At 37.6% G+C, this 25,812-nt stretch overlaps 1 protein-coding gene across 4 annotated transcripts in view; it reads right to left on the bottom strand.

Annotated features, from left to right (window-relative positions):
- elfn2b (extracellular leucine-rich repeat and fibronectin type III domain containing 2b) overlaps positions 1-24,157 on the bottom strand; it is a 107,243-nt gene extending 83,086 nt beyond the window's left edge. For 2 of the 4 annotated variants that reach the window (XM_055193766.2, XM_055193764.2), the window contains exon 1: positions 23,882-24,157. The gene's annotated coding sequence lies outside the window, so the exon portion shown is untranslated. Of the gene's footprint in view, positions 1-23,329; positions 23,852-23,881 lie in introns of those variants that run through there. The other 2 variants (XM_073857225.1, XM_055193765.2) reach the window with 2 other exon arrangements.
- Between the last annotated feature and the right edge of the window lie 1,655 nt (positions 24,158-25,812).

Here is a 25,812-nt window from a genome sequence, read left to right as displayed (position 1 = left end):
ACATCGCCCTGTAAACTGGCAACAATACGTTTAAGTTATGAACCATAGAAACCAGCATTGTCATATTATAATGATAACCATTTTTAACATTTACAAAGCAAAGTTTGTATTATCTGCCGACAAATTCAGACTTTAATATCTCTTGCACATCGTCTTTCATCTTCACTTTTATTTCTCAGTTTATTTTATTTTTTTGTGGCTGGCAGCGGAAACTAATTGGTGGCGCTTTCGTGACGTAAGACCAACAGTGATATCAAGTTACGTTGCTACGTAGCCGACGTAATTTAACCTTATCAAAGAACCTAATAAAATATGAAAATAAACATTCCCAAATATTAAATAAAGACTATGGTGTATAGCATGCAACATACATGTTTTTTTATTTTGTTGTTAATGACCCGCTCCGCAATAAAGTGACAACTTTACCCGCCCCGCGGGTTACGAGACAACCCGCATCACCAACGTTACTGGTTGAAGTTTGTAAATGTTTTTAGAAAGTAGGTTGTTTTTTGGCGTGTTTGCTTGTGCTGCCGCGGTCTTTTGCAGGACACAACATCTCTCCTACTCGACAGCATGCCTCTGTTTAAGGTGCTGCAGTAAATTGTTCGTACCTTTACTAACAACAGACTTCTAACACACTTTGCAGCGGGGTGTTGTTTGTTTTGTGTCTGACGCCGCAAAACCAAACCAATTCCAAATAACAGATGACACTGTGCCTTTCTTGGGAACGCGTTCTTCCATGCTCGCTGCCATGTTGTTTGTGTATCTCTATGGCAAACACGCAGGGGAAGGCTGAGCCCACTCGGAACTACGGGAGCCCAGAGGGGAGTTTTCCGGATGTTAAAGAGGAAACCGATTTAATGCAAACAAATCGATGTTAAACTACACATTCAAGTTAATCGATAATATCGATTTATCGCCCAGCCCTAGCGCTGAGCGTGGAAAAACCACAGAGCGCTGTTTTTTTTTTGTGCGGAAGAAAACCGCTAACTGCTTGCTTTTTTGAAAACCGCAGAGCTTCCATTGGAAACAATTGAAAACATGTGCCGGCCGCGGGCGCAAAAGCTTAGGTGTGCACGTCCCCTTAGAGTGCTTTGCATCTAAACACTTCATATGTTGCCATTACTTATTTAGTGTACAATAAAATATTTTACTATGATGGCCACATGGCAGCATCAACCATATAATATATCATATCTAGTGCAAAATATACACGTTAAATATATAAAAGTAATGCTGAATTTAAAACTAAGCATTTTTATGCTTTTCAAATGTTAAAAAAACAAGCAGTCATTATGGGCCTGCAGTAGGGTGCATGGATATTTCGCAATAAGTGAGGACAAAGTGCTTTTAAAAGAAAGAAATAAAGACATAGAACTGCCGGTGTGAAGCAAAGTGGTGTTTTTAGCAGCAGTCAAACGGTGCAGCCTGCAGAGAGGAGAGTACTTTTCCATCTGCTATAGGTGAGCACTGAGACTCCAAAACTCATCAGGTGTCTTTTGAAACGTATGCGTTATCTTCCTATTAAGTGTATGTGTCACATTTGAACCCATTCCAATAAACAGGGCGACATGCCAAATGGTTAGTCATTGTTTATTTATCCAGTTTTGCACCCATGACTCGATATATTGCCTTCAGCTCCAAGGGTGACTCATTACCTGCAAAATTAACCCTGCCAGTCTAACTAATATAAAATATTAACAAGGGAACATGAAAGTAAGAGAAAAATCGATAAAGACAAACAGTGACCTCTTGGAAATGAACACCTCATTAGACCCTGAGGAGGTGCATCATACAGACAAGTATTATATAATATGTGCGGTTGAATTAATATCACAAAATATTGACAAGAATAATGGTTCTGAAAAAAGGCAAGGAAATAAGTTACCTCTAAACGTTTCTCAATTCGAAGGCTGCAGCCTCATGAGGTCGCATATGCAGGCTGCATACGTTATCAAAACTAATTCTAAGGTAACTGAGCATTACATTCGCAAGTCATGAACGTACTACAACAATTTCCGATTAACTAAGAATAATAGTCAACTTTATAATTGTTAATATTCTGAAATAAGACCGTTTTGTAACGTATGCAGCTTAGAAATGCGACCTCCGGAGGCTGCAGCCTTCAGATTGAGAAACGGCCTCTGTATCACCGCCACAAAATGTTTGCCATCAGAAAGGGTTTTTAGCACAAGGGGAACACTAACATGCCTGCGTTTCTCCCAAATGCCTCAAAATGTTGATTGTTTAGTGTTTTAAAGGTTTCGTGTTTTTAAAGTTTTAAGGTTGGCCAGTTTGAGTGTACAAAAGCACAGATGCTATTTATTCAAATTCTTTTTATTAATGTCATTGTTTATGTTTAACAGCTAACAAATTTTAAGTTACTCATCTTAAAACGTCTTAAAATAAGGAGAAGAGACTTTTAAAGGTGCAGTGTGTAATTTTAAGAACGATCTCTTGACAGAAATGCAAAATAATATACAAAACTATATGATCAGGGGTGTATAAAGACTAGGGATGGGCAATATACACGATATGCAATATAAACGATACAAAATTGGCATACTATAGAGATTTTAATTCTATTGCATTTAATAGTGATAATGCATGTTGATGACGCTATCAACCCGTGAAATTTAGAGCCACAAGCTGCTGCCGGCTGCAATGCATTCGTCGTTTTGAATAAACATGGCTGAAAGCATCAGCGACCAGTCAATCGCAAAGGCAATGCCGGTAGATCGCACATAAGTTAACTGCTGCCTCACGCGCAAAATTGGCATTATGGACTTAAACACTTTTTCTAAGGGTCTTTATAACGTGTTCTGAAACGAGTCTATTAAAACCATCATACCGCAATACATATCGCTATCGCAAGAGGCTGCAATGTATATCGCAAAATGGATTTTAGGGCATATCGCCCATCCCTAATAAAGACCTTTTATAATGAACCCTTATGTTTTTATTACCTTAGAATGAGACACTTTTATCTACATACCGAGGGTCCCCTTACATGGAAGTCGCCATTTTGTGCCGCCATGTTTCTACAGAAGCCCTTAATGGACAAACTTTTTTTACGAAAGCTGTCTCCGAAAATGGCATGTTTGTCTGGTGGCGGCTGCCGTAGCTTCTCTATGCGTTTTAAAAGTGAGAGGTGAGCAGTTAACTGAGCCATTGGTTGCAATTTGCAACCTCACCACTAGATGCCACTAAAATTTACACACTGCACCTTTAAGACACTTTATTATAACGGAAAGTCCTGTGTAGCACATTTTTACTTGACTGCAATAAATGTTTTTGTTAAAAAAAGAGAATCATGTGAGAGAGTCGTGATCTCATTTCCCATGAAGAAAAATCGTGACCCCCATTTTAGCAAGAATTATGCAGCTCTAGGCTTGGCCTATCAAATTGATATCAGCCCCAGGTTTCACAAACAAGGCTTTAGGCTAGTCCTAGACAAAAACAAAGCAAGTACATTAAAAAATACTAACAGTATAAATTAAAGTGTCAATCACCGATTATTCAGGAGCTTTACACATGCTTATTCTATGTTCTGTCCATTCCCATACAATTTTCTTTATCTAATATTGAAAGATATTGCAAGACAGACTCACAGTAGACTGTATTTCATGAGACTGTATTAACCTGTTCAGGTCTTTTCTTTAAAATGGATGCAAGTTTACACCTCAGATGACAATATCCATGAATCTGGGCCAAGAAATTACATGTAGCATGCTGAATTTGCAAAGGTCACAATGCCTCTATTTTTCTCTTGGCACAGAGCAGATGAACAATACTGGCTCATGTGCAAACAAAGTAGGTTATTATTCATCAATAAAACCTAGAATTTAAAAACTGGGCATTTAGAATTGGGCAACGTTTGGAAGATATGAGCATTAGCTACAACAAAAAAACAACAAATCAAAGTAAAATTATTTTAAGTGTAGAATGCAGAATACTAAACTCTACATTTCTGGCTTCTTTGCGAAGTCTTTATGCAGTGAAGATGTGCTCATGCCATACAGCTTGGCACTTCTTTCACCATCTTGGCTGACATAAAGCCAGATTCCCAAATCTACTGTAAAGCAGTGAAAACTTCTGACACCATGAAGTTGTGTGAACTGCTCTCTCTGCTATGATACAGGAGGTCAGGAAGTTATTGGACCAGTGTCCAATTCTCCAGATTCTCCAGCACACAAAGACAGACCAAAGTAGGTCTATAATAAAATCCTATTAGTAGATGCCTTCACTCCATCACCCAAAATGAAGACAGAGGTTTAACAGGCTGGAATTACATACTGACATACACCGGACAAATCAGATTCAGTATTGAGTGCTGTCTGATCTCCAAGTTTTAATGACAAGGAACATGGAACAGGATGGTGGTTCAATCCCCGGCTCTACCTGACCAAGTGTCAAGATGTCCTTGAGCAAGATACCTAACCCCAGCTGCTCCTGGCGAGCTGGATGGCGCCTTGCATGGCTGACACCGCCGTCGGTTTATGAATGAGTGAGTGAATGGGTGAATGTGAGGCAAATTGTAAAGCACTTTGGATGTGTGGTTTTAACAGCCAGGGACTGTCATCAGTCAAATGTTCAGGGTGTCACGGTGTTAAGTAGAGTTCCCCAGGCTTGTCAAGAGTGAATGCTTTGTTACTTCATATTTAGAGTGTCAATTTTGAGCTACTAACAGCTTGACATGTAGTGTATGGAAGGGAAGTGCTAGCAATACTTTGATACTAACAGAAGTGTAATTATTCTGCTTTATTTGCTTCTATTGTTTACCTCTTTTGGACAAAAGCGTCTGCTAAATGACTAAATGTAAATATTTAGTGTGTGTATGTATTGTGTAGAATTGCCAACGTTTTTTATTCAATGTGCTCTGTGGACAACTCACAGACTCTATGTGAGCTGCTGGTACAGATCAATTATGCAAAACTTTGAGAAGTAAGCCCCTGAAAAAAAGTGGTCTGCCCTAAAGCTGTTTCAGTACCTGCAAGGTAACCCGTTTACCTTGTGACAAAACATGCCCCTCAGCAGTGGATATCCAGGGCCAACCACACAAACTCTAAGGTTACTCGCTGGTTTCTGCCCTCAAGGACTATAGTAATACCATTTGGGCACAGCCGGTGGCCAGCGAGCTCCAGGGCCTGTTTACTGTTCTGATCTTGTTTACTCTTGTTAAACGTCTGTCATTCACCATATGACCTGTAATATATTGGGAGGTTACTCTATCTGGATGTGTGCCAATCAGAATCAACCACATCCCACTGTGCTGGGGTCTCAGCACCCTGGGCAAGCGAGAGTGACACATGGCTCTTGGGCAAAGAGAGAAAATTGGCATCCAGCTGTTTTTGAACTCAACAGCTGTAAAGTGAAAGATACAAGGATACAAGCTCTTCTGTGCTTATTTCACATAAAATATATGTCTGATATGTCTGTCCTCCTATTACTTGACATAAACTGTTATAAAAATGGTCAAAATATGTACCTCTGATGTACTTATAGGTGCAAGGCTGTACTCCTTTGTATTTTATTTTTTTAAACCATAAATGGTTCATCCATTACATCGCTCTGGAGCACCTTTTGCAGCACCATTACATAAGTGTGTAAACGAATACCTTCACATACTTCTACTGGTTGAAAATCATGCTTAAGCCTCCTAATGTTTTAATGGCACAGCGGGTGCTGGTACCTATTTCCAACTTTAAGACGAGAGCATCATTAAAAAATATTTTCCTACCATTATCCACCGTAAAAAAAAATCCTCATCATCTTATAGCAGCATCTTTGTTACCTTCCATTTAACTTGTCACAATAATGACTGTCATTTATACTCATTTTCAGCCTAATTTTTTTATCAGTAATTAAATCCAAATGGTCGAAAGCGTTCAGTGAACTTATCGCTGCAGGTTATAACTTTGGCACCACTTTGATTTTACTTAAAGATTTAAAGCAGCAATTAAACCTAAAGCTGCAGTGTGTAATTATTTCGCCCAATCTCAGTTTAATAGCATGAGACAATTATAAGAAAGCCATTTGTAGGCTGATTTCCCAGAACATTGTAAACAGTGTGCCTCTGTGGTGCTATCAACACACTGCGCTGTTTCTTACAAGATCCCAACCAGCTAAACACAACAAAATTGGTTCAACCGGTGGAATGAATTTAGCTGCTATTGTCTGTTCGTCCAACCAATGGAAGGCAAGGATTGTATCTGCAACTGTTTTTAGTGCATGCTTCACTCTTCTCCCCTCTTTTTCAATTGCCCCAAGTGCTATGACTCGTCAGTGCACCGGGGTCATGGGGCCTCTGGGGTGTGAGTAAGTCAGTGGGGCGTGAACAGCTTTATCAGGCTGCCAACCCCTCCATCCTCCTCCCCAATGATTTCACTCAGCTCTGAAACTCTGCACATCTCTCCTGTCTCACTTCATCTCCCATCCTTGTCTGTTTGTGCCATCTGTTTTTTTAAAGCCATTCGCTAACCAACCTATAGGAATTAATAAGTGTTACATAACAAGAACACATTTGCTAATTAGTCCACTGTACCGTCATTTTAAGCCAACGCTTTACAAAATTAACACAATCTTGATACATGACCGCTTAATCCATGTTACCCAGGTACCACCTGCCATATCAGATCATGCACAGCCTCTGTCTCTTTACCTACAATGTACCATGTGCTGCATTTTGCACAGTCATCACAACTGCACCAGATCCAGCCACTGCGAGCAGCAGAGCATGGTGCTTATAAACACCATTTAATGCGCAATCCATTTACCAGCTCGCATACAGCTGCACACCCAGCACCAGATAAGTGAGAGATGACCAACCTCATACCTAAGTTAATTGGGAATGTGGCTTTGTGTAAAAAAATCAGTCCTTGAAAATGAGTTAAATAAAAAAAAAATTGTGATTGTTCAAACTTATGCTCAATTAAAGTTTGAGTCTGACTTTTAGTCTGAAAGGGTGAAGGTTGTACTTCGCTGTTTCTTTGATGCATACACGAGAAAGGCAAACAAATAGATGTAATTCAAGTCAGCGGATGTGTCGGGCTGACATATGACTCACTCGGCGCAAATTAGACATGCTTCCTGCACAAGTAACATAAAGCGTTCTGATTGGTTCAGGACAGAGATATGAAATGTGTGCGTGTACATGTATAAGGGGTGTAGTTGACCTCTTGCTGTAATGTATTAGAAAATAATAAGAACATTTGTTTACTTTGACAAGTAGCATTCAATATCCATGGATCACGCATACTGATAAAATGTTTATCTTGTGTGTTATAATGTTTACACTGTAAGGTGCTTTGGATAAAAGCATCTGCCAGATGCATAAATGTTAGTGCTGTGACGGATCGCAGTTGATCTGTGATCCATACGAATCACGACCCGCGGTTCGGCTCGCATGCGATTCGTGGATTAATATGCAAATTTAAATAGGGAAAGTTTATCATATGGACAAGTTTCTAAGGCTTGTAAATTTTAACATTCAAGTGATTTATTTAACCGCAAAAAGGCGCTAAAGTGAGCAGATTTCTGTACGCACATGTGGTTAAATGTGTCCGGTCCAGCTCCAGTCAGACGTAATCTCAACTATAGAGAGAATTGTGCTACTGTGTCTTATACTGTAGTCCATTAACATATATTTGCTGAATAGAGCAATAAAAAACAACAAAACATTTTAATGTGAAGCGACTGTTTATGCTGCATCTTCTTCCTGATGCGCTGTTTGAAATTCGCCCTCCGCCTGTGTGTTTGCATGCGTTTAAGTGCCCTCAGTAGTGCATATTACGGGTGTGACGAGATCTCACGAGATTTCTTGTGGAGGTGAAATGCCGGCCGTTTCTCAAATAAAAGACTGGATCCTTCGGAGGTCGCATTTTTAAACTGCATTTATTTCATAAAGACCGTCTTATTAGAGAATATTAACAATTATAAAGTTTACTAATTATTTAGTTAATCGCAACATGTTGTAATATGCTGACGACTTGCGAATGTAATGCTTAGTTAATGATCTGAAATAAACCATGATGACGTATGCAGCCTGCATATGCGACCTCCGGAGAATGCAGCTTTCTGTTTGAACCTTTTACAGTGCATGCATTATATTCTGTCTTTTACTGCATTTGCTTTTTTGTTTGGGTTTCCAATAATGTTCATTTGTGAACTCGTATGAAGTCTGAGACGCGTTGTGTTTGTCTGTTAATCAGTGTCAGAAGTCTCAGCAGATTAAACCCTCACTCAGAGTTCATGATTTAATGTCTGCATGTTCTTGCTCAAAAATGATAGTAGCTGTATCATTTGTAGTGTAAAGAAATGGACGTATATTAAATATTCAAATGGGTTTTAACATTGTTTGGCTAAAAATAAGTGTTTTTCTCCGTCTAAAGTGAAAGTGAAGATAGCGTCCGCGAGACGAGTCCTCTATTGCCCCTGCAGGCATTTGTTATAATACATACATAATGCTTTTTATTTATAGGCCACAAATGTAATGTGTTTGTAAATGTTGTTTAATGTAACTTGGTTTTAATACTTTATTTGAACCAATTATTTTTGCGTAATCTTCGTTATTATGTAATTTTAAAGGCTACTGCTCACTTTGGGTCTATTTTTATTACCCAAAAATAACAAATTACTTCATTATCAGTTAGCAAAATAATTGTTAGGGCCATTCATTGATTAGTTAAAACTTTTAAAAATGACGTGATTTCAGTTTCTTATTCATTTATTTTATCATTGAGGATTTCTTAAAAAGTGTAAAAATATCGTCTTGTCTCGTTCTCGTGAACCCAATCTCGTGTCTCGTCTCGTGGATTAAGTGTCTCGTCACACCCCTAGTGCATATACGGAGAAACGCGTTTTAAAAAGTAAGGCAACATAAAATCACACAAAATGGAGAGACGCGTTTCAAAAAGTAAGACAAGATAACACCACACAAAATGATCTCACAGTATTCTTTTTCTAATAAAAACATTTGTTTTGTGCTTATTTGTTCTTAAAGAGACAGTAACCTCAATTAACCTACTTAAGTATGTGTCATTAATGTTAAACAACCCAAGACAGAGAAAATCACTTCTGTGGCTCTAAAAAAAAGAATAATATTTAATTCGTACAATAAAGACTGTGCCTCAAAAACCGTAGTGTGATCCGAACTGTGAGTTTTGTGATCCGTCACAGCCCTAATAAATGTAAATGTAGGCAAAGAGGCTGTGGAGACTTGCTTTAGGAAAGAAACTGGCTTTGTGTTGCCAGGCAATGAAGTTCACTTGATTCCTTACAGCGAGCCAGAAGTAAAATGTAAGCAAAGTCAACAAGTGTCAATGGTGTTTGCTTTTATTTCTTTTACATGTTTTAAGTGTATATGCATTGTTTATTCTTGGGCTATGGTAACACACGTCTATTAGACTTTTACTGACAGCCCAAATTTAGCCTTGCTTTAGCCAAAATTGCCAGGCAACAGGGGAAGCCATTGGGCAAAGCATCATCACTAATCTACTACTGCTGAATCATGGTTTATTAAGGGGTGGCCACAAGCAGAGAACCTCTGCTAAAAGTTGGTGCTGATGCTGGAAAGCAGTTTTCTGGAGTTAACAGTAAACGGATATGGATAAAGCTTAAATGAATTATAATGTTTAGCGTCTCCTTTTCCCCTCTTACTGTGAAACTAATATCTTCAGTAGGATTCTATTAACTCTGGCATTCTCCATTACCAAGATTATTTCATCAAAATTTTAAAGGAACATTAGGGTGTGGAAGGAAATAAAAGTCTAATAATCCATTATATGCTTGCTAAGACATTTGGCTCCACAGGCAGCATGAATGTTACATCCTGCTGTAAAATGCTAAGTAAGGAGAACTTACCATGTGTGTATGCGGTTTTCTAGTTTTTTTTCTGGTGTTGATTAAAACTACATATTTTTTCCAGACATGAAGTTGCAGCCTTGCACAGCACAAAGCGGCAATAAATTGCAGCGACTTTGTTTTTCAAGATACGAGTCAGCAATATGAATTGCAAAAGGGAGTTTATCTATTCAACCAATTTTATCTTCAATTCCCTGTTAAATATTTTAATATGAATTATGTATCGTGTAAAATATGCAACCCATTCTCATGCGTATAAATAGAATGCAGTGTGAAATAAAGTCATGAAATACATACACCAGATTCCAATTTTGAGCGCATATGATTCACCAGTCCTTTCTGTTTACTTAATATGGCACATTTATATTTAAATGCAAATCATGAGAATTGGCTGAAAGATGAGGAAATGGCAAACCATTATTACTTTGCATTGCTTTATGCTTAAAACAAGATAAAATCAAGGTTAAGGAAAATAAACTTGAATCAAGTTTTACCTCTTTATTAAGACTATTAACTCTTTCCCCACCATTGACGAGTTAACTCGTCAATTAAGAGAAAACACTGTAAAAAACTGCTTATGCAGCTGGTTGCCAGTAACTTACTGTAGAAGATAAAGACTGAAAATGTTTCATGACCATTTTGACTTTGAACAAACTGTTGCCAGTAAATAACATAAATGTAAAATCTACAGTAACTTACTGGCAGATAGTTGCCAGTAATACTGTATTTTCGACAGAAATTTTGTGTGCCAAATACAGTGTGCCACTGACGAGTATTTCCGGCTTTCCACAATACCGCTATTATCCACCAGGTGCTCTTCCGCAACTTAAAAAACCTGGAAGTATCACCCTAGGGCAAACAGCTGTATCTCCGTGTAAGTTTTGAGGATCGCTCTGCTTCTGATCTCTATCAAAAGTCCTTCACAAAAATTTAATTATCTCAGCTTTTGCTCAAAATTTGGTGTTTTTGAAGAAACCTAAACATATTTGAGATAGGATAAAACTTTTTTTGTTTGAAAGCAAAGGGTCTGTTATTTCATTTGAAATGTATGTTTATATATTTTAAAAAGAACATTTTCTGAAAGGCATTAAAGTTTTGAGAAAATCATGAAAAATGCTGGCTTGCAACTTTTTAAAAAAAAAACGCTGGCGGGGAAAGAGTTAAGATATTTTGATATCTTGTTTTTAGCACAAACTTACTTAATTTTGATATATATTATTTATACTGTATCTTAAGTTGCTTCTCAAGACTTTTTATTTATTTGTACTGGAGAAAAAAGGCAAAAATGTGACCCTCTCTGTAAAATCCAGGCCAGGGTAAAGTCCCATAAGTGCGAAAGTTTTAACCATTAATTTCATTATGATTTCAATCTTTGACATTACCTTTTTCCACATGTAGGTTGATTTTATGTAGAAAACAGTAGATCACAAAAAATGACTTTAGCTGGGTTTTCACAGGCAGAGTCACAAATAGTATTCTGCAATAGTATTATAATAGTATATATAAACTACTGCATTGGTTGAAAATAATATCTAATTCAAATCCATTAAGTCTGCAACTATTTTTTGTCCTTCAACAATATCTGAATGATGTGAGTAATCCTTCACTGATAGATTTCAAATGGCTGCAGGAGGCGCAACGATATTACGCAGTGCCCAAAAATAGTCCCCTGCTATTAAAAGATACTAAGGGGATTATTTTTGGGCACCGCGTGATATCATTGCACCTCCTGCAGCCATGTTACAACAGCAAAGTCCTTGATTATTACGAGTATAGTTGAATGAGTTGAATTATATATTGAATGACAGTATAGTTCCTAGCCATATCTGCTTAGAAAATCGCAACTTTTAATTGTCCGTCCGTCTTAGTACACAATGTAACTACCGAAGAGTCACATTTTAAATAGGAAAAATATCCAAACTCTTTGGTTATTTTTGAGCGCGATGCTAAATGGTCTAATCACATTCAATGGATTGTGCTAAGCTATGCTAAAAGTGGTACCACCAGACCCGGAGATCAGCTGAATGGATTCAAAAATGGTAAAAATCAAATGTTTAACTCTAGGGGAGAATGAAGTGTCCCTTTAAGTTTCTGAAATTCCCTTTAACTGAGCCATCTGTGGTTTTTAAAACAGTCTAGTCATGTCTCACAAACAGAGGAATTGAGCAAAATAGTTTTGGGATTTCTCTGATGGGTCCCTGTGGATATACTTAGCCCCGTTCTAGCTGCCGTGCCTCCATTTACGTGCCTCAGTAACTGTATAATACCGGTGTGGGTCCATGGGGAGAAAGAGTTAGAAATGGAAGTCCCATTGGTGATTGCTGACCTTGCAAACATGATGTGCATGAGTGGAGATGTCAGTCTGATGAGGATTCAACTACAGGCCAGTAAAGTGACCTCTTCTGTACACACATTCACACACTCTGTCTGAGTGCTGTCTGCCACTGTGTCTTCCTTGTAAAGCAAACCTGCACTTCTCACAGAAACACCATCAGTTATGAAGCTAAACTTCAAAACATAATATCACATAAGCCTAAGTGAGTTATGGCTGCATATCAGCACAGGTGTTATTCGACTGTATGCATGAGGTAGCAGGCCGAGTGATATGGTTATCACTGGGCACTGATACTACTGTATATAGCACGCTTGCATGCTGCTTTTATACAACTAGACAAAGCAACTTAAAGTCAATTGAAAATTCAAGATAATAGCACAATGCCTTACAGTCCAGCACACACAACAAAGCTCATTCTTCCTGAATCGAAGCACTAACAAAACACCAAAAGGATGCACCTAACGTGTTTTAGAAGGTAATCAAGCCTGAAGTCCTTCTCTTGAGGATTGTTATCTACGCATCTAACATGAGGCTTTCCCCAGTGTATCTGTAGTTATTGTTTGCACTATTAAAAATAAAGCACTTGAATATCATTACCATTTCAACAACAATTAAGTTCAAACAAAACCAGCGTGACAAACATTTGCATTCTCATTTTACACACTAAACACATCACCGTAGCGTGCTTTGGAGTGTACGAGCATTATGAATATGCATGGGGAGATTCAAATCAAAAAGCACATAACAAGCACAACCGTTTATGTTTCACAATGATGTTTCAAAAAAGCAAGAGAGAAATTATGTGAACAGGAAGCAAATGGGTGGTGAATTAATTCTCACTTCACAATGTTCTGTATATAAAGGGGTTACCTATCCTATTGAAGCCCATGCTGTTCACCAATCCGAAGCCGGCTGGAAAATTCATTATTATTTCGATAATGAAAACCCCAATGTGCGGTGCGGGAAGCTGCGTGGCCTCAGGGTGGAGCATTTTTTTCTGCTTCTTTCTTGTAAAGTGTCATTAAATTTCAAAGACAGATAATGTTCAGTTATAGTTTAATAGAAGTCTCTCTTTTCAGAGGCTGGATTTAAATGAAACGGTCGTGAGAAGCTTTATGAGATTCATCCTAGGCAAAGATGAGACTGAGTGCTTGAGTGACATTTAAGAAATTACATGCTGCGTCACTGTGAATAACCTCATTGCCCTCAATGTCTTAATTGGAGATGAACAAATGTCCCTACATTCATTGTCACCACATGGGTGAGATGGGTGATCGCCCTGATCACTCTGAATGCCATCAAGGGGTTATAGCATTCACTGTCAGAAAATATGGTCAAAAAAGTCTCCCTATCTGTCAATGGTGTGGTACCCTTTCAAAAAGTATACATTTGAACCTAAGGAATTCATAATTAGGCTGTCACAATGATTAAATAATCGTCTGATCTGATGATTTCAGATCACCGCAATAATTGCACATCTCTCTAAAAAACACAAGGGGAGCTGCAGCGCCTGTATAAATGAGACCATATCAGATTACTTTTAAATGTGTGTTATGTGTATTAATATTTACTGCCAGGTAAACCTTGCAAAAGATTTAATTAAACAATGTGTGAAAATTATTTCATAAACAAATAAATAAAATATGAGAATTAAATGTCAAAGCAATAAATCAGTCAATTAATTGTCATTATCGACAAAGCCCTAACCCTAAGCCAATTAATCGTCACAATTTAGTTGACAATTAACCGTCAGCCAAATTAAGTAATCGTGACAACCCTATTCATAATAATAACTAAGTGGTACATCCGGTACCAAAGAGGACATATTAGTACCTTAAAGGTACATACTGGTACAAAATCTATATATATTTGTACCTAAATGTTACATATTATAACCTTGGACACTGCCCAAGTGACACCTATCCAGTTGTTAAGTGATGACGTACGGAATACTGTTTCCGGGTCCAAACTTCCACTCATTTCAATAGAGGATATTATTTAAACAGCCGAATATTAGCACTATTAATTAATTTCACACATTTAAGCGAAAATGTTATAAACTCACATGTAAACTGCAGTCTCAGGCTCCCCGAATCAAAGACAGCAATATATTATTCATTTTGATACGAGTGTATTATAGCCATGATTTTTTTGTTATTTCTCTATGATCATCACATCATAGATTATTTCTCTTTGATCATCACAGTAGATCAGTGGTCATCACAGCACTGATCTAATGACAGTCCCTCAACGTGATGCCCAGCCGATGCCTGACCAGTGACCACCGGCGGAACCAGTTTAATTCGCTTATCCGTTCACATACCCCGATAGTATTTATATATATATGTATCCCTCTCAAGGGTTTTTTCCCTCCTAGGAGTTTTCCCACTGGACTAGCCAGGAGGGTTTTTCTCCTAGGGGGGTTTTTCATCCCCTGGAGAGTCCGCCACCTTTGGCTTAACTTACTACTTTACGGACGATAATTTAGCTGATTTTTGGCATATTTAAAAAAATCGGCTTTGGCCGATTTTGCTGCAAAATTAGGCCGATTAATAGGCAGGCGCATCTGCGGGCACCTAAGCGTTGTTGTAGAACTCGTGACGTTGCCTCTTGCTGCAAGCAGATCGCTCCCGTGTGTGTGCAGCCGTGCCTTGTTCACAAACAGCTTTAGTAAACGATGGCGGGATCGCGCGAATTAAGCAGCCAGTACAACAGCGCAACGGGCTTATGTCTCGCGGTGCACTGTCTGTGCAAAGATTAGGCTCATTTCATGTGATTAATGAGTGATAATGATCTTTGTTTGCGTGACAGTAGGTATGTTGCTAACATTTTCAAAATGGTTAAATGTTAAAACTAGTTGTTCAGATAGAAAGAGCTTGAAAAAAGCAACATACCTAGTGACAGAGAGAGAAGAGCCGTGCGCGCACGCTTTCTGTCTTTAAATTGTCTCCCTGCTTTTATTACTCAAAACAAAACTGACTCGATGGCGAAAGGTCGGAAGACCAAATCATATCCACAGAGGAAATGTTTTACGTGTTGTTACAGTAACACTTTGTTTACAGTTTTGCGCTGCTCAGTCTGGATTACAACACAACGCGTCCGATTCGCAAACTGACTCCTTTGAACGGATTCGTTTGAATGAACGGTTAAAACAACAGATCTGTCCCAACACAGCACAATCAGTCACTTATAGCGCCTCAGAAATGAGAATGTAAATGTGTTTAGAAAGATTTGCCCTAAATAACAGTCTCAACTAAAAAACATAGACATTTACTATGTTAACTTTGTGATGAATAAATAATTCATCAGGTCTACCAAATAAGGATTTAATCCTACAAAGCAATAAAAGCCATGTTAAAAAAACTGATCAAAGATGATGACAGCAGAGTGTCACGTAATATCTGTGTCTGATGAATGCATGGTGCAGAGGAGGTTGTAAAACTCTTCAGAAAGACCAGTCATCTTTTTTTTTTAACTTTGACTTAAATAGTGACATTTTTACAATTTAAAATATCTGCTAATGATGAGAAAATGTTTATTATTATGTACATATAGAAAATCGGCCAAACATATCGGCCATCGGCTGCCCTGATTTCTAAATATCGGAATCAGACAGAGAAAAAGCCATATCGGTCGACCTCTACTGTATACGTTACATTATTACTACGCTCGCTTTTCTATGCTTTTCCTACATCTATTAATGTAAAGCTGCTTTGAAACAATTAACAATTGTGAAAAGCGCTATATAAATAGAATTTAATTGAATTGAATTGATATCTTGGACCCGGAAGCGGCGCATGACGTCAGACTTAACAACCATATAGGGACTATTTTTAACCACTTTTTCTGACACTGAAAAGTTTAGAATATTTACCATAACTTTTATTTCTCTTCATTTACATCAGCAGCATCAATTTATGATGTTTCTGTAGCTCAACAAGTGTAAAAAAAAGTTCACACAACTACTGCAAATTAGTAGTTTGCAATGTCACCTGTACTTTGTCACTGTACTTTGGTTTCTTAATCTGTGATCACCATTAAATGTCCAAATAAGTACAAGTATATAATGGATTAACGACAGAATGCTTGGCACTGACTCAGTACTGTGAGACTGATACGTACATGACTGAAAGTTGTGCGGGAGAGAGAGAGAGAGAGAGAGAGAGAGAGAGAGAGAGAGAGAGAGAGAGAGAGAGAGAGAGAGAGAGAGAGAATGGGTGGGAGTGGAGATGTGGGCAGAGAGTCAGAAAAATGTTATTGCCAAGAAATGAACTGGGACAGGCAGAAAAACACCAGCATTTCAAGAAGATCTACATACTGTAAAAAAGGCTTCTCTCTAAACAGATTCTTCTAGCTAAAGAAGAAAGAGAAGAAAAAATAATCACCAAAACATTTTTTTCAGCAAATCCCACTTCTCTATATCTGTGTCACTGCTTGTATGGCTCACACTACTAGTGGATGTTTAGGGGGGTAGCGGTCCTGGCACATAGTGTCACAGAAGGCAGATGGTACCCCTTCACACACACACACACACACACACACACACACACACACACATACACACACACACAGTCTCTCACCATCTATTATTTCTCTTGCTCATAAATGAACACATACTTACGTATAGCATAAATTCAAACCCTGTCTGTATAACTGCCTGTCTGTCTTCCTGTTGTTATGCACCGAACTGAAAAGAGCAATTTAAAAACATAAAATACATTTAAAAACACTAATCTGAATGCAAAAGCACACAGTCAAGCATGATAACATGCCATATCAGATATGCTTCAGCAGAAATTTCATTAAACTCAATTTATTAATCAATGTCCTTCCTTTTATCAGATTCAGAATTAAAAAGATAAATGTTGATCTCTTTCAAACATGGACTTGGAAGAATAAAATGAAATATTTAATTAGTTTCAGGACAAATCAGTGAGGTGTTTACAAGAAGTATTTCCTGGTGCTTATCACAGTCATTAAAATTTATAAAGTATGTTGTTAATTATGGTAAAATAGCCTGCAACATAATTTTTTGTGTGTACATGGGGAATTGGGTAATTACCTAGAATGTGTATTTGAAACATTTGCAAATTTAAATATCTATCTTAAATATCTGCGCCCCTCTCTTTCTCTCTCTCAGCAATCTATATGACTCTGAGTAGAAAAAACAAGATATGACTGGGCAGGGAAAGTTTCACATGTTTAAAAGGTTTGCAAATGTTAACATTTCAAGTGATTTTAAACCATTTAACCGCAAAAATTTGATTTCTGTACCTAATGCTAATTTTAGCCCTTACTTAATGTGCAACTTTGTTCTTTTAATAAATGTTTGTCATTTCTTTATTTTTTTATAAAAAAAAATTGGTGATGGGGCCCACAAACAAATTATGCTTAGGGCCCCTAAGATGCTCGGGCCGGCACTGTGACTGGGTGTGGATCAGGATATCAGGATATTATCTAGATACTTATTGATTTTCATTTTTATACACCTAGAAACTATGTTCTCACTTTTGGAATGAAATGGTGTCAGAATAAAGCTCTATGCTATGTTGTTGATGGAAAAATATTTTTTCTCTTCTATTACAGTTTTTTTCGATTGCTAAACGACAGTGGGCACAACTGGAGCTACATGTGCAAAACTCTAACTACAGTCTGCACTACCAAAAGTCACCTGAGCACAACCCTTAACACATGGCTCAAAACAGCTCCGTGCAGCCAAACACTAAATACAACCCTCACTGAGATAACACACACTGTCACTCACAACACACTGAGAGGAAAAACACTAACATCAAACACCAATACACAAAATACTAACTTTATATCTTTACAGTTTTAACAATTTCAGTGACATCACACAAAGTAATGTTTTCTTCAAAGAATGATTTATTTATTGTTTTATCACATGACTTATTATTTTATTTAGAACGTCATAATTCTTTAAGGTAAATGAAAATTAGCAGTTTGCTTCAGTAGTCTGGAGTAATTTGCGGAATTACAGTAATGAGAAAAAAAAGGTAGAAACTAAAAGTACATGAAAAGTAATATTTTATATATATGAAATATATATATGAAATTGGAATTTATATTTATATGAAATTGCAATCAGCAGTGTTTGAAAGGCACAAGGCTGAAATCTTTTCTGTTTTGAATGTGTGGTTGACAGTTTTGACAGCAGTGTGTTAGCATTTGAACAAAGTGCTGTAGATCCACGGTGTTGTGCAGGTTGTGTTTAAAGTCATGGGATAAGTGTGTAAAGTTTTGAAAACTGTGTTCAAGCAATGAAAAACGAACTAGAGTTTGGTCCACATGAACTGCTGCTGTGCAGACTGTAGTTAGAGTTTTGCACATGTGACTCCAGTTGTGCCCACTGGCGTTTAGCAATCGAAAAAAACTGTAATGTAAGAAATTGGTTTTGTTTTTTGTTTTGTAGAGTGGTAATGTTGATTTGTGATTTGTTGAGAGAGGTTTTTATGTGACAAATTGTAATTAAAAAAATTACCGCCTAAACACTAATCTTTATACCAGAACATTGTCATTCTGAGACTCTATAAACTTCTTGATGTTAAAATCTTGATGTTAGCCAAATGTCTGCAATAATGATAAAAAGTTACAATTTAAACCTTTTTGGCTTACTTCTGGCTAGCAGTGCTAAATCTGAAAAACGGAAACTTCTGCTGTGTGAGACACTTTCAAGTGTATCTCTGAGTGAATAAAAGGCCATTTTCTTCAGTTTAGTGTTAAGATGCACGATATGACTTATTATCTCTTAAATGTCAAAGGTGGAAATAGTGTGGGAGAGAGTGAGATTTTGTTTCAGGAAATGCGTTTACATGCAGAGAGAATATAAATAAATTTTTCTCCATCTCTTTCCTGCATGCATTACTCTAATAATATATCAATCCATCTTCTGTGTTAATTCACATCTGAGAGCTTCTCTGTATATGTGTGACTAAAATTAAAGCCCTTAAAAAAAGGGCAGGAGATGTTGCCCAAAAGCTGACTACCTCAAAAGACCTAAAACGGCATTGTTTTTGTCTTTCCTATTATATATCACTGACACACACATTCCTTGGCACAGTAAGAACTCACATAGCACCACAACAACCACATAGCAAATAAACAACATCCAAAAGTGCATCATTATAGTTTTGGACAGTCAATAGCCATTGACTGATTTACTTAAAAAAAACAATACTTATTAATTATTCATCTTATGTTTAAATATATGAACTAATACAGACAAACAGAACAAACAGGTACACAGATTGACAGCACACATTAACTTAACCATGCTATAAAGCAATGCTTAAGGCAAATAAGGGCTCCCATAACACTGGGAATGTAATTATGCCCCTGAGCAGCCAATAGGAAGTGACAGTAAGGAAAACAGGCAAGCATCATTAGCCCATCATCAAGAGAGTCAGTAATGAGACACAATCAGCACATCATAATAACACACACTCGCATAACACACAACATTTGTAGTTGGATAACAAGTCCAGCTATAGATGTTCAAATACATGTCAACAAGAAACAAACCAACTCTATCACTTTTTCTCTTTTCTCCACTTGGGGACAAATTGATACTAATAAAGAAATATTATGCAAAAGTGTGTGTGTGTGTGTGTGTGTGTGTGTGTGTGTGTGTGTGTGTGTGTGTGTGTGTGTGTGTGTGTGTGTGTGTGTGTGTGTGTGTGTGTGTGTGTGTGCGAGCGTGCGCGTCTGCGTGTGTTTTAGATAGACAATACATGCCTGACATCTGCACATGTTTTCCTATTCTCTATAAAAGCCCAAATAGTCTGCAAGCATTTCAGTCTTTAACACCTATTTTGTATTTTAAGACACTACTATTATGTCTAAAAGAAGAAAGTAGGTAAAATGTATACTCATTAAAACTGAAAACCAATAGACATAGTTTGTCATCTATAATAAAAGCATGGTCATTCACATCAATTTATTAAAAATATTGTATTACAATATAAGACAGATTACATAAATGAATGCTCGGATATACATTTACTATACATGTTTATTGTTTACCAATTGCAAAACCATTCTCTTTCCAATAAATTCTAAAGATGAGATTTTTCTAATGTTATTCATTTATATGAGAATTAATATTAAAGCTCACATAACACATGCTGTTTCTGCATTTCTGATGTTAATCTGGAGTACCTATAACGTAGTATTACATCCTTTATATCTCTGAAGAGTCTTCAGTTTAATCAGATTTATAAAAGAAAGATTAGCTTTCCAGATTCTTTCCAATAACGTACGAAAAAATTAAGAAGGAGGAGTTACTACCGCGGGAGCTAGTATGAGTCATGCAACACTATATACAACACTTATAACTTATGATTTACTACATGTTCGTGTCATTTATATAATATGCACGTGCCTATTTCCAACATAAGACAGAAGTCTTGCTTACCGCATGCAACTCATGACCCCGTTGGGTCTTTTCAATGAAATCCAGCACATCAAACATACACGCAAAACTTTAACCCCGGATAATAAACTATATCCATTGTTTCTATAAGGCTGGCTTTCTTCTCCTTACATCCAAAAACACACTTCTTCTTTCATGCCATTGTTGAGTTTGAAATTAAACAAAGGTGTCGCATGATGTAATGTTTTCAAGTTCTAGCGTCTCCCGCTGATTGACGAGTGGGCGGGGTTTTCCGGGGGAAGTGCCCATAAAAAGAAGTGATACGTATAGAAACCCCCTGAAACGTCAGCTGGACCCGTAATCGAAAAAAAAACTTTCCAAACCTGGTACGAACCCTGGCGAAGTGCATTCGGCACAGAAATACACTTGCCTACGTTTAGCATGAGGAAACAACTCTAGAACTATGTTAATAAGTCAGAATGCATGAAATACCATTGAACCACCCCTTTAAACAATAATCATGTTTCTTTACATTTTCTATACACAGAGCTCAAATTCATTGCATATTCCTGTTCTTTTTTGATTAAGAGGCTATATTGGCCATGACTGTCGCCCGATAGCCAATAGTGTGAAAAATTGCTTTTATCGACTGATATCGTTCATTGGCCAATATATCGGTGCATCTCTAATTATGACTAAATCAAAGTAACTACTCATTAATGACAAGCAGAATATAAGATGTCCCTCCCCCATAACATGCTCTCTCTCTCTCTCTCTCTCTCTCTCCCCCTGTCTCTTTTATATCATTACGAGGCTTTAATTAAAAGGCACATTGAAAGCCTGCAGGGATTCTGTCTTTAGGGATGTATTTGGAGAAAAGGGACAGTTCAGCCTGGCATCATAATTGCTGCCTCTGTGTGTCGTGAGGAGAGGGATGCATTAAGTACACCAGAAAAACATCATGTCAAGTGCCTGTTTTCTTCCTTTGGTTACTTTGATTTCATCTCACACATAAAGCAGCATCTTTACCATTTGGACATTTATAGACCAGATTTTGTGCCGTTAAAAGGCACCAATTATCCGATTCATGATTTTACATTTGCTTTGGTGTGTAAGTGTCTATTAGTACGATATGTTAACGATATGCCAAAGTACAAATCCCAAAGTAGAGATGACGCAAGTTTTCATTTCCAACGTCATTTTTTTTTCTTGGACTACAACAAACGCATGGATTGTAGGCAACAGTTTACTGTTGACTTGAACACGATGGTCATTATCATAATTCCGCCTGCATCTAACATACAGCCTGTAAGTAGTCTATGCTTTCATATTTAAAGAATTGACTACTGACTAAACCATGACTCAAATACGAGTTTTGTGCAGTGCAGAGTAGTGCTAGTTGTTTGTCGTTTCTACAATCACAAATGCAGACATGGTTTTAATCTTTTAGTAATCCTTACCCTACCAATCTGTTATGTCCTGCTCAAGCCGTGCTGGCAAAGTTGATCGATCAGCTGGGATTTTCTAGATCAGATTCAGCTCTTATTATTGATAAGGTACTAAAGATGATATTAACTCCTGTCAGCATTGCTTTGTGAGCTAATCTTCAAAACATGGTAAGGAGCGTCACGTTTCTGGCTGATGTCAGAGGTTTTCAGGCCAACGTACAGATTAGCTGGCCAATCAGCGCTTTTCAAATCGGTGAGTTTTGTAACAAATCAGAGCGTTTGAAGAAGGCTGCGATATCTGGAGCAACAAAAATTTACGGTATGTGGAAGATAATGTGTTTTTTAACCATAAACCATGAAGCACATTATACCAAATACACAAAATAACATTGTTTTTTTAGCAACGAAATAGGTGCTCTTTAAACTATTAAGCCTAAGGGATGTAAAACAGAGACTCATAAAGTCATACTGGGAAATGCCGTCCAAAATGTCCTCCATTTCGCCATGCTGGTGGCTTGACCTTTGTGTCCAGTGCAGTTTGAGCCACAGGATCTCTGTGCAAAGCAAACACAGTGATTGTGTGGCTGAGAAACTAAGCTAATTGCTCTGAGTATCATTGACTGATTGAACACAGTGGCACCCACCTGTGCAAGCCACTGGAACTGTAATCCTGCTAAGCCTTGCTATAAACATCTTTATTGAAGCCATTTATTGCCATCGATTAGCAATTTCTACATCCATCCCTTACAAAAAAGCTACATGAACTTCACATGTGCAAAAACATGACCATGGTTTTGGAACATTTTTGTGAAATCCTATTTAAATCACCACATGAAGCCCAAGGACATTTCCTACATGATCACAAGGAATAATCGTGTTATTTCTGTAAGGGAATGTTTCACTGGTGATATGTAAAGGAATGTATGAGGCAAGTGCATCTTTCATATTAAGTCATGAGAGTTATTTGACATGCTTTGGTATCCTTAAACAAAACGTATAGGCTATTATGTATTAAAGATACCTAAAATCATTTACAGAATAAATCATCAGATGTTCACAAAACTTCTCACAGAAATGCATTAGTTATATAAAAAGTAGCCTATTTTACGTTACCCTGAAATTATAATGAGATTATTGATTATTAAAGATCAAAATCTCTCACATACGCACATTGTTGCACATAAAGTCGATAATGTAATTCTGCCAAACACTTCAGTGAGCTAGCTAAATGCTTTCTGACATCTTAACACACAAATATTAAGCATGAATCATAAACTGAATAAAACGACTCACGAGCTTAGTCATGTCAAAGTTATGAAATGCTGAGGTAAATGGACAGTTCCGTCGTCTGTCTGAATGCTGTAACGAGCAGAAACCGTGTCACGCAGTTCGCCAACAAAACCCCACCACGCTATATTAAAACCAAATCCCCACCGCACATCTGTCAGTGCATCCCATGCAGCAGCACTCCATGTTTATGACATACCCACACAATAATGACAGTCAACTCATACATGTTCAAACTCGGGAACGATATCACATCGCAAGTAAATAATAAAAATGCAACATGCTAATTTTGGAATCAAGCATTAAACAGATCCCTGATATTCACATGCTTTAAATTTATGACAGAAGACGTCAATGCTTGAAATGTTTCTCGATTATTTCTAAAGCGCGAGCGTGAGAGCGTGGTTCGCGGCGCGTGCAGGTGGCTTTTCATCAGAGCACTGCGCAGTGGGCAGCCACGATGCCATATCCCCCATCCAGTGCACAGAGGTGCTCCATTTCATTTTTGGCATCGACTACAGCAAATTCGGGTAAAATAGACACATAAAAGTTTCCTACCTCTGTCGGTGTCTGTTGTGAAAAGATGCCGCTGTTTGTTAAGCGTGTCTATCCGCTTTACTACACTGTGGGATGAGGGAGAGATACAGAGATGATGGGAGGGGGAGAGAAAGAGAGCAGAAGAGTGGAGATCAGGGTAGACCTCTCAATACAGCCTGATGCCACTCCTGCGTGATTTCAGCCGCAATGTGCAGCTGTCCCATCTTCGTGCTCAACATGCCTTTACTTGGTTGAAATCTGGATTAGTCTGGTTGAGGGATATTTTGTATTTCTGATTTACCCATCATAATGTATGTACATTGTAGCATGTATCGAATTCTTTCAAAATCTGCTTTAATTGTCTGCCTTTTATCTGTTTGACTGTTGATCATTTTGTGAAAATAAAATGTGCCCCTGATGTAAGTAAAATTTAGTCCAATATACTTTTTCAGGGTAGGTTAATTTTTGAGTTCCTGTAAGTGCAAATACATTGGCTTGGGTACAGAAAGCTAATAAACATTTCCATGATATTGCCATCAACAAAAAAGATTTTTACTAAACAAACATTGACCTTTGACCTAAATGTGGGGCATGTTGTCACTATACATAGGCATAAATTGTCAGTGATTTTCAGTTAAATATAAATCTGAACATTATGAAAAATAGAAAGCACAAAACTATTTAATTTAAAGATCAGCAAAAATTGATTTTTTCTTATCTTGAAAACAGTTTACAGTAGCAAAATAAAGTATTGGAATTTCAGTTTACTAAATAAATTTGTCATAAAATGTGATCTGATCTTCATTTAAGTCAAGGGTATTGACAAACATAATGTGTCTAAAAATAATTATACAAAAAATTCAGATCTTTCATGTGTTTATTGAAAACAAAACAAAAAACAACTCATAGTGCTTTTGGAAAAAGTATGTGAACCCTTGATTTAATGACCTCAAAAAGCTAATTAGAGTCAGGTTTTAGCACACCTGGAGTCTGGTAATACGTTTAATTGGAGGTGTGAACTACAGCTACTTTGACTGATAAAAACCCCTCAAACTTTTGGAGTTTGCTCTCCACAAGAACAACACGCTTATGTGAGCCATGCCTCGCCAAAAAGAGCCTTCACAGGAGCTACGATCAAAAACTGTTGCTTTACATAAAGCTGGAAAGGGTTATAAAGTTAATTCAAAGACTTTTGAAATTCATCAGTCTAGAGTTAGGCAAACAATCTACAAATGGAGAAGCTTTGGGAATGTTGCTACTCTACCAAGAAGTGGGCGCCCAGTTAAATGACACCAAGACCACCACGAAGAGGTAAAGAAACAACCCTGAATGACAGCCAAAGATTTGAAGGCATCATTGGAACTTGCTAACAACTCTGTTCATGAGTCTACAATACATAAAACACTAAACAGGGTATCCAAGGCAGGACCCCACGAAGGAAGCCACTGCTTACTAAAAAGAACATTGCTGCATGCCTGAAGTTTGCAAAAGAAATGGACACTCACTCACAGTGGTATTGGCAAAATGTCAAAAATAAACCTAATTTTTTTGTGGACTGGTAAAACTAAAAATAAACTATTTGGAAAAAACACACAGCGCTACATCTGGCATAAAAAGGGCACGGCATATGAAAAACATCATCCCAACTGTAAAGTATGGTGGAGGAAACATCATGATCTGGACCTGCTTTGCTGCATCAGGGCCTGCCAGCTTGCAATCATTGAGAGGAAGATGAATTCCCAAGTATATCAGACAATTCTTCAGGGTAATGTGAGCAGGTCTGTACGTCAGCGGAATCTGTGTAGAACAGGGATAGGCAACTTCGGTCCTGGAGGGCTGGTGTCCTGCAGAGTTTAGCTCCAACCATAATTAAACACACCTGAAGCAGCAAATTGATGTCTTACTAGGCATACTAGAAACTTTAAGGCAAGACCGAAGTTGCCCATCCCTGG

Source organism: Misgurnus anguillicaudatus, chromosome 19, assembly GCF_027580225.2.
Source record: "Misgurnus anguillicaudatus chromosome 19, ASM2758022v2, whole genome shotgun sequence".
In the NCBI taxonomy this organism is placed as follows: domain Eukaryota; kingdom Metazoa; phylum Chordata; class Actinopteri; order Cypriniformes; family Cobitidae; genus Misgurnus; species Misgurnus anguillicaudatus.
The sequence above is the reverse complement of the archived record's forward strand: the minus strand, read 5'-3'. Positions and strand labels throughout refer to the sequence as shown.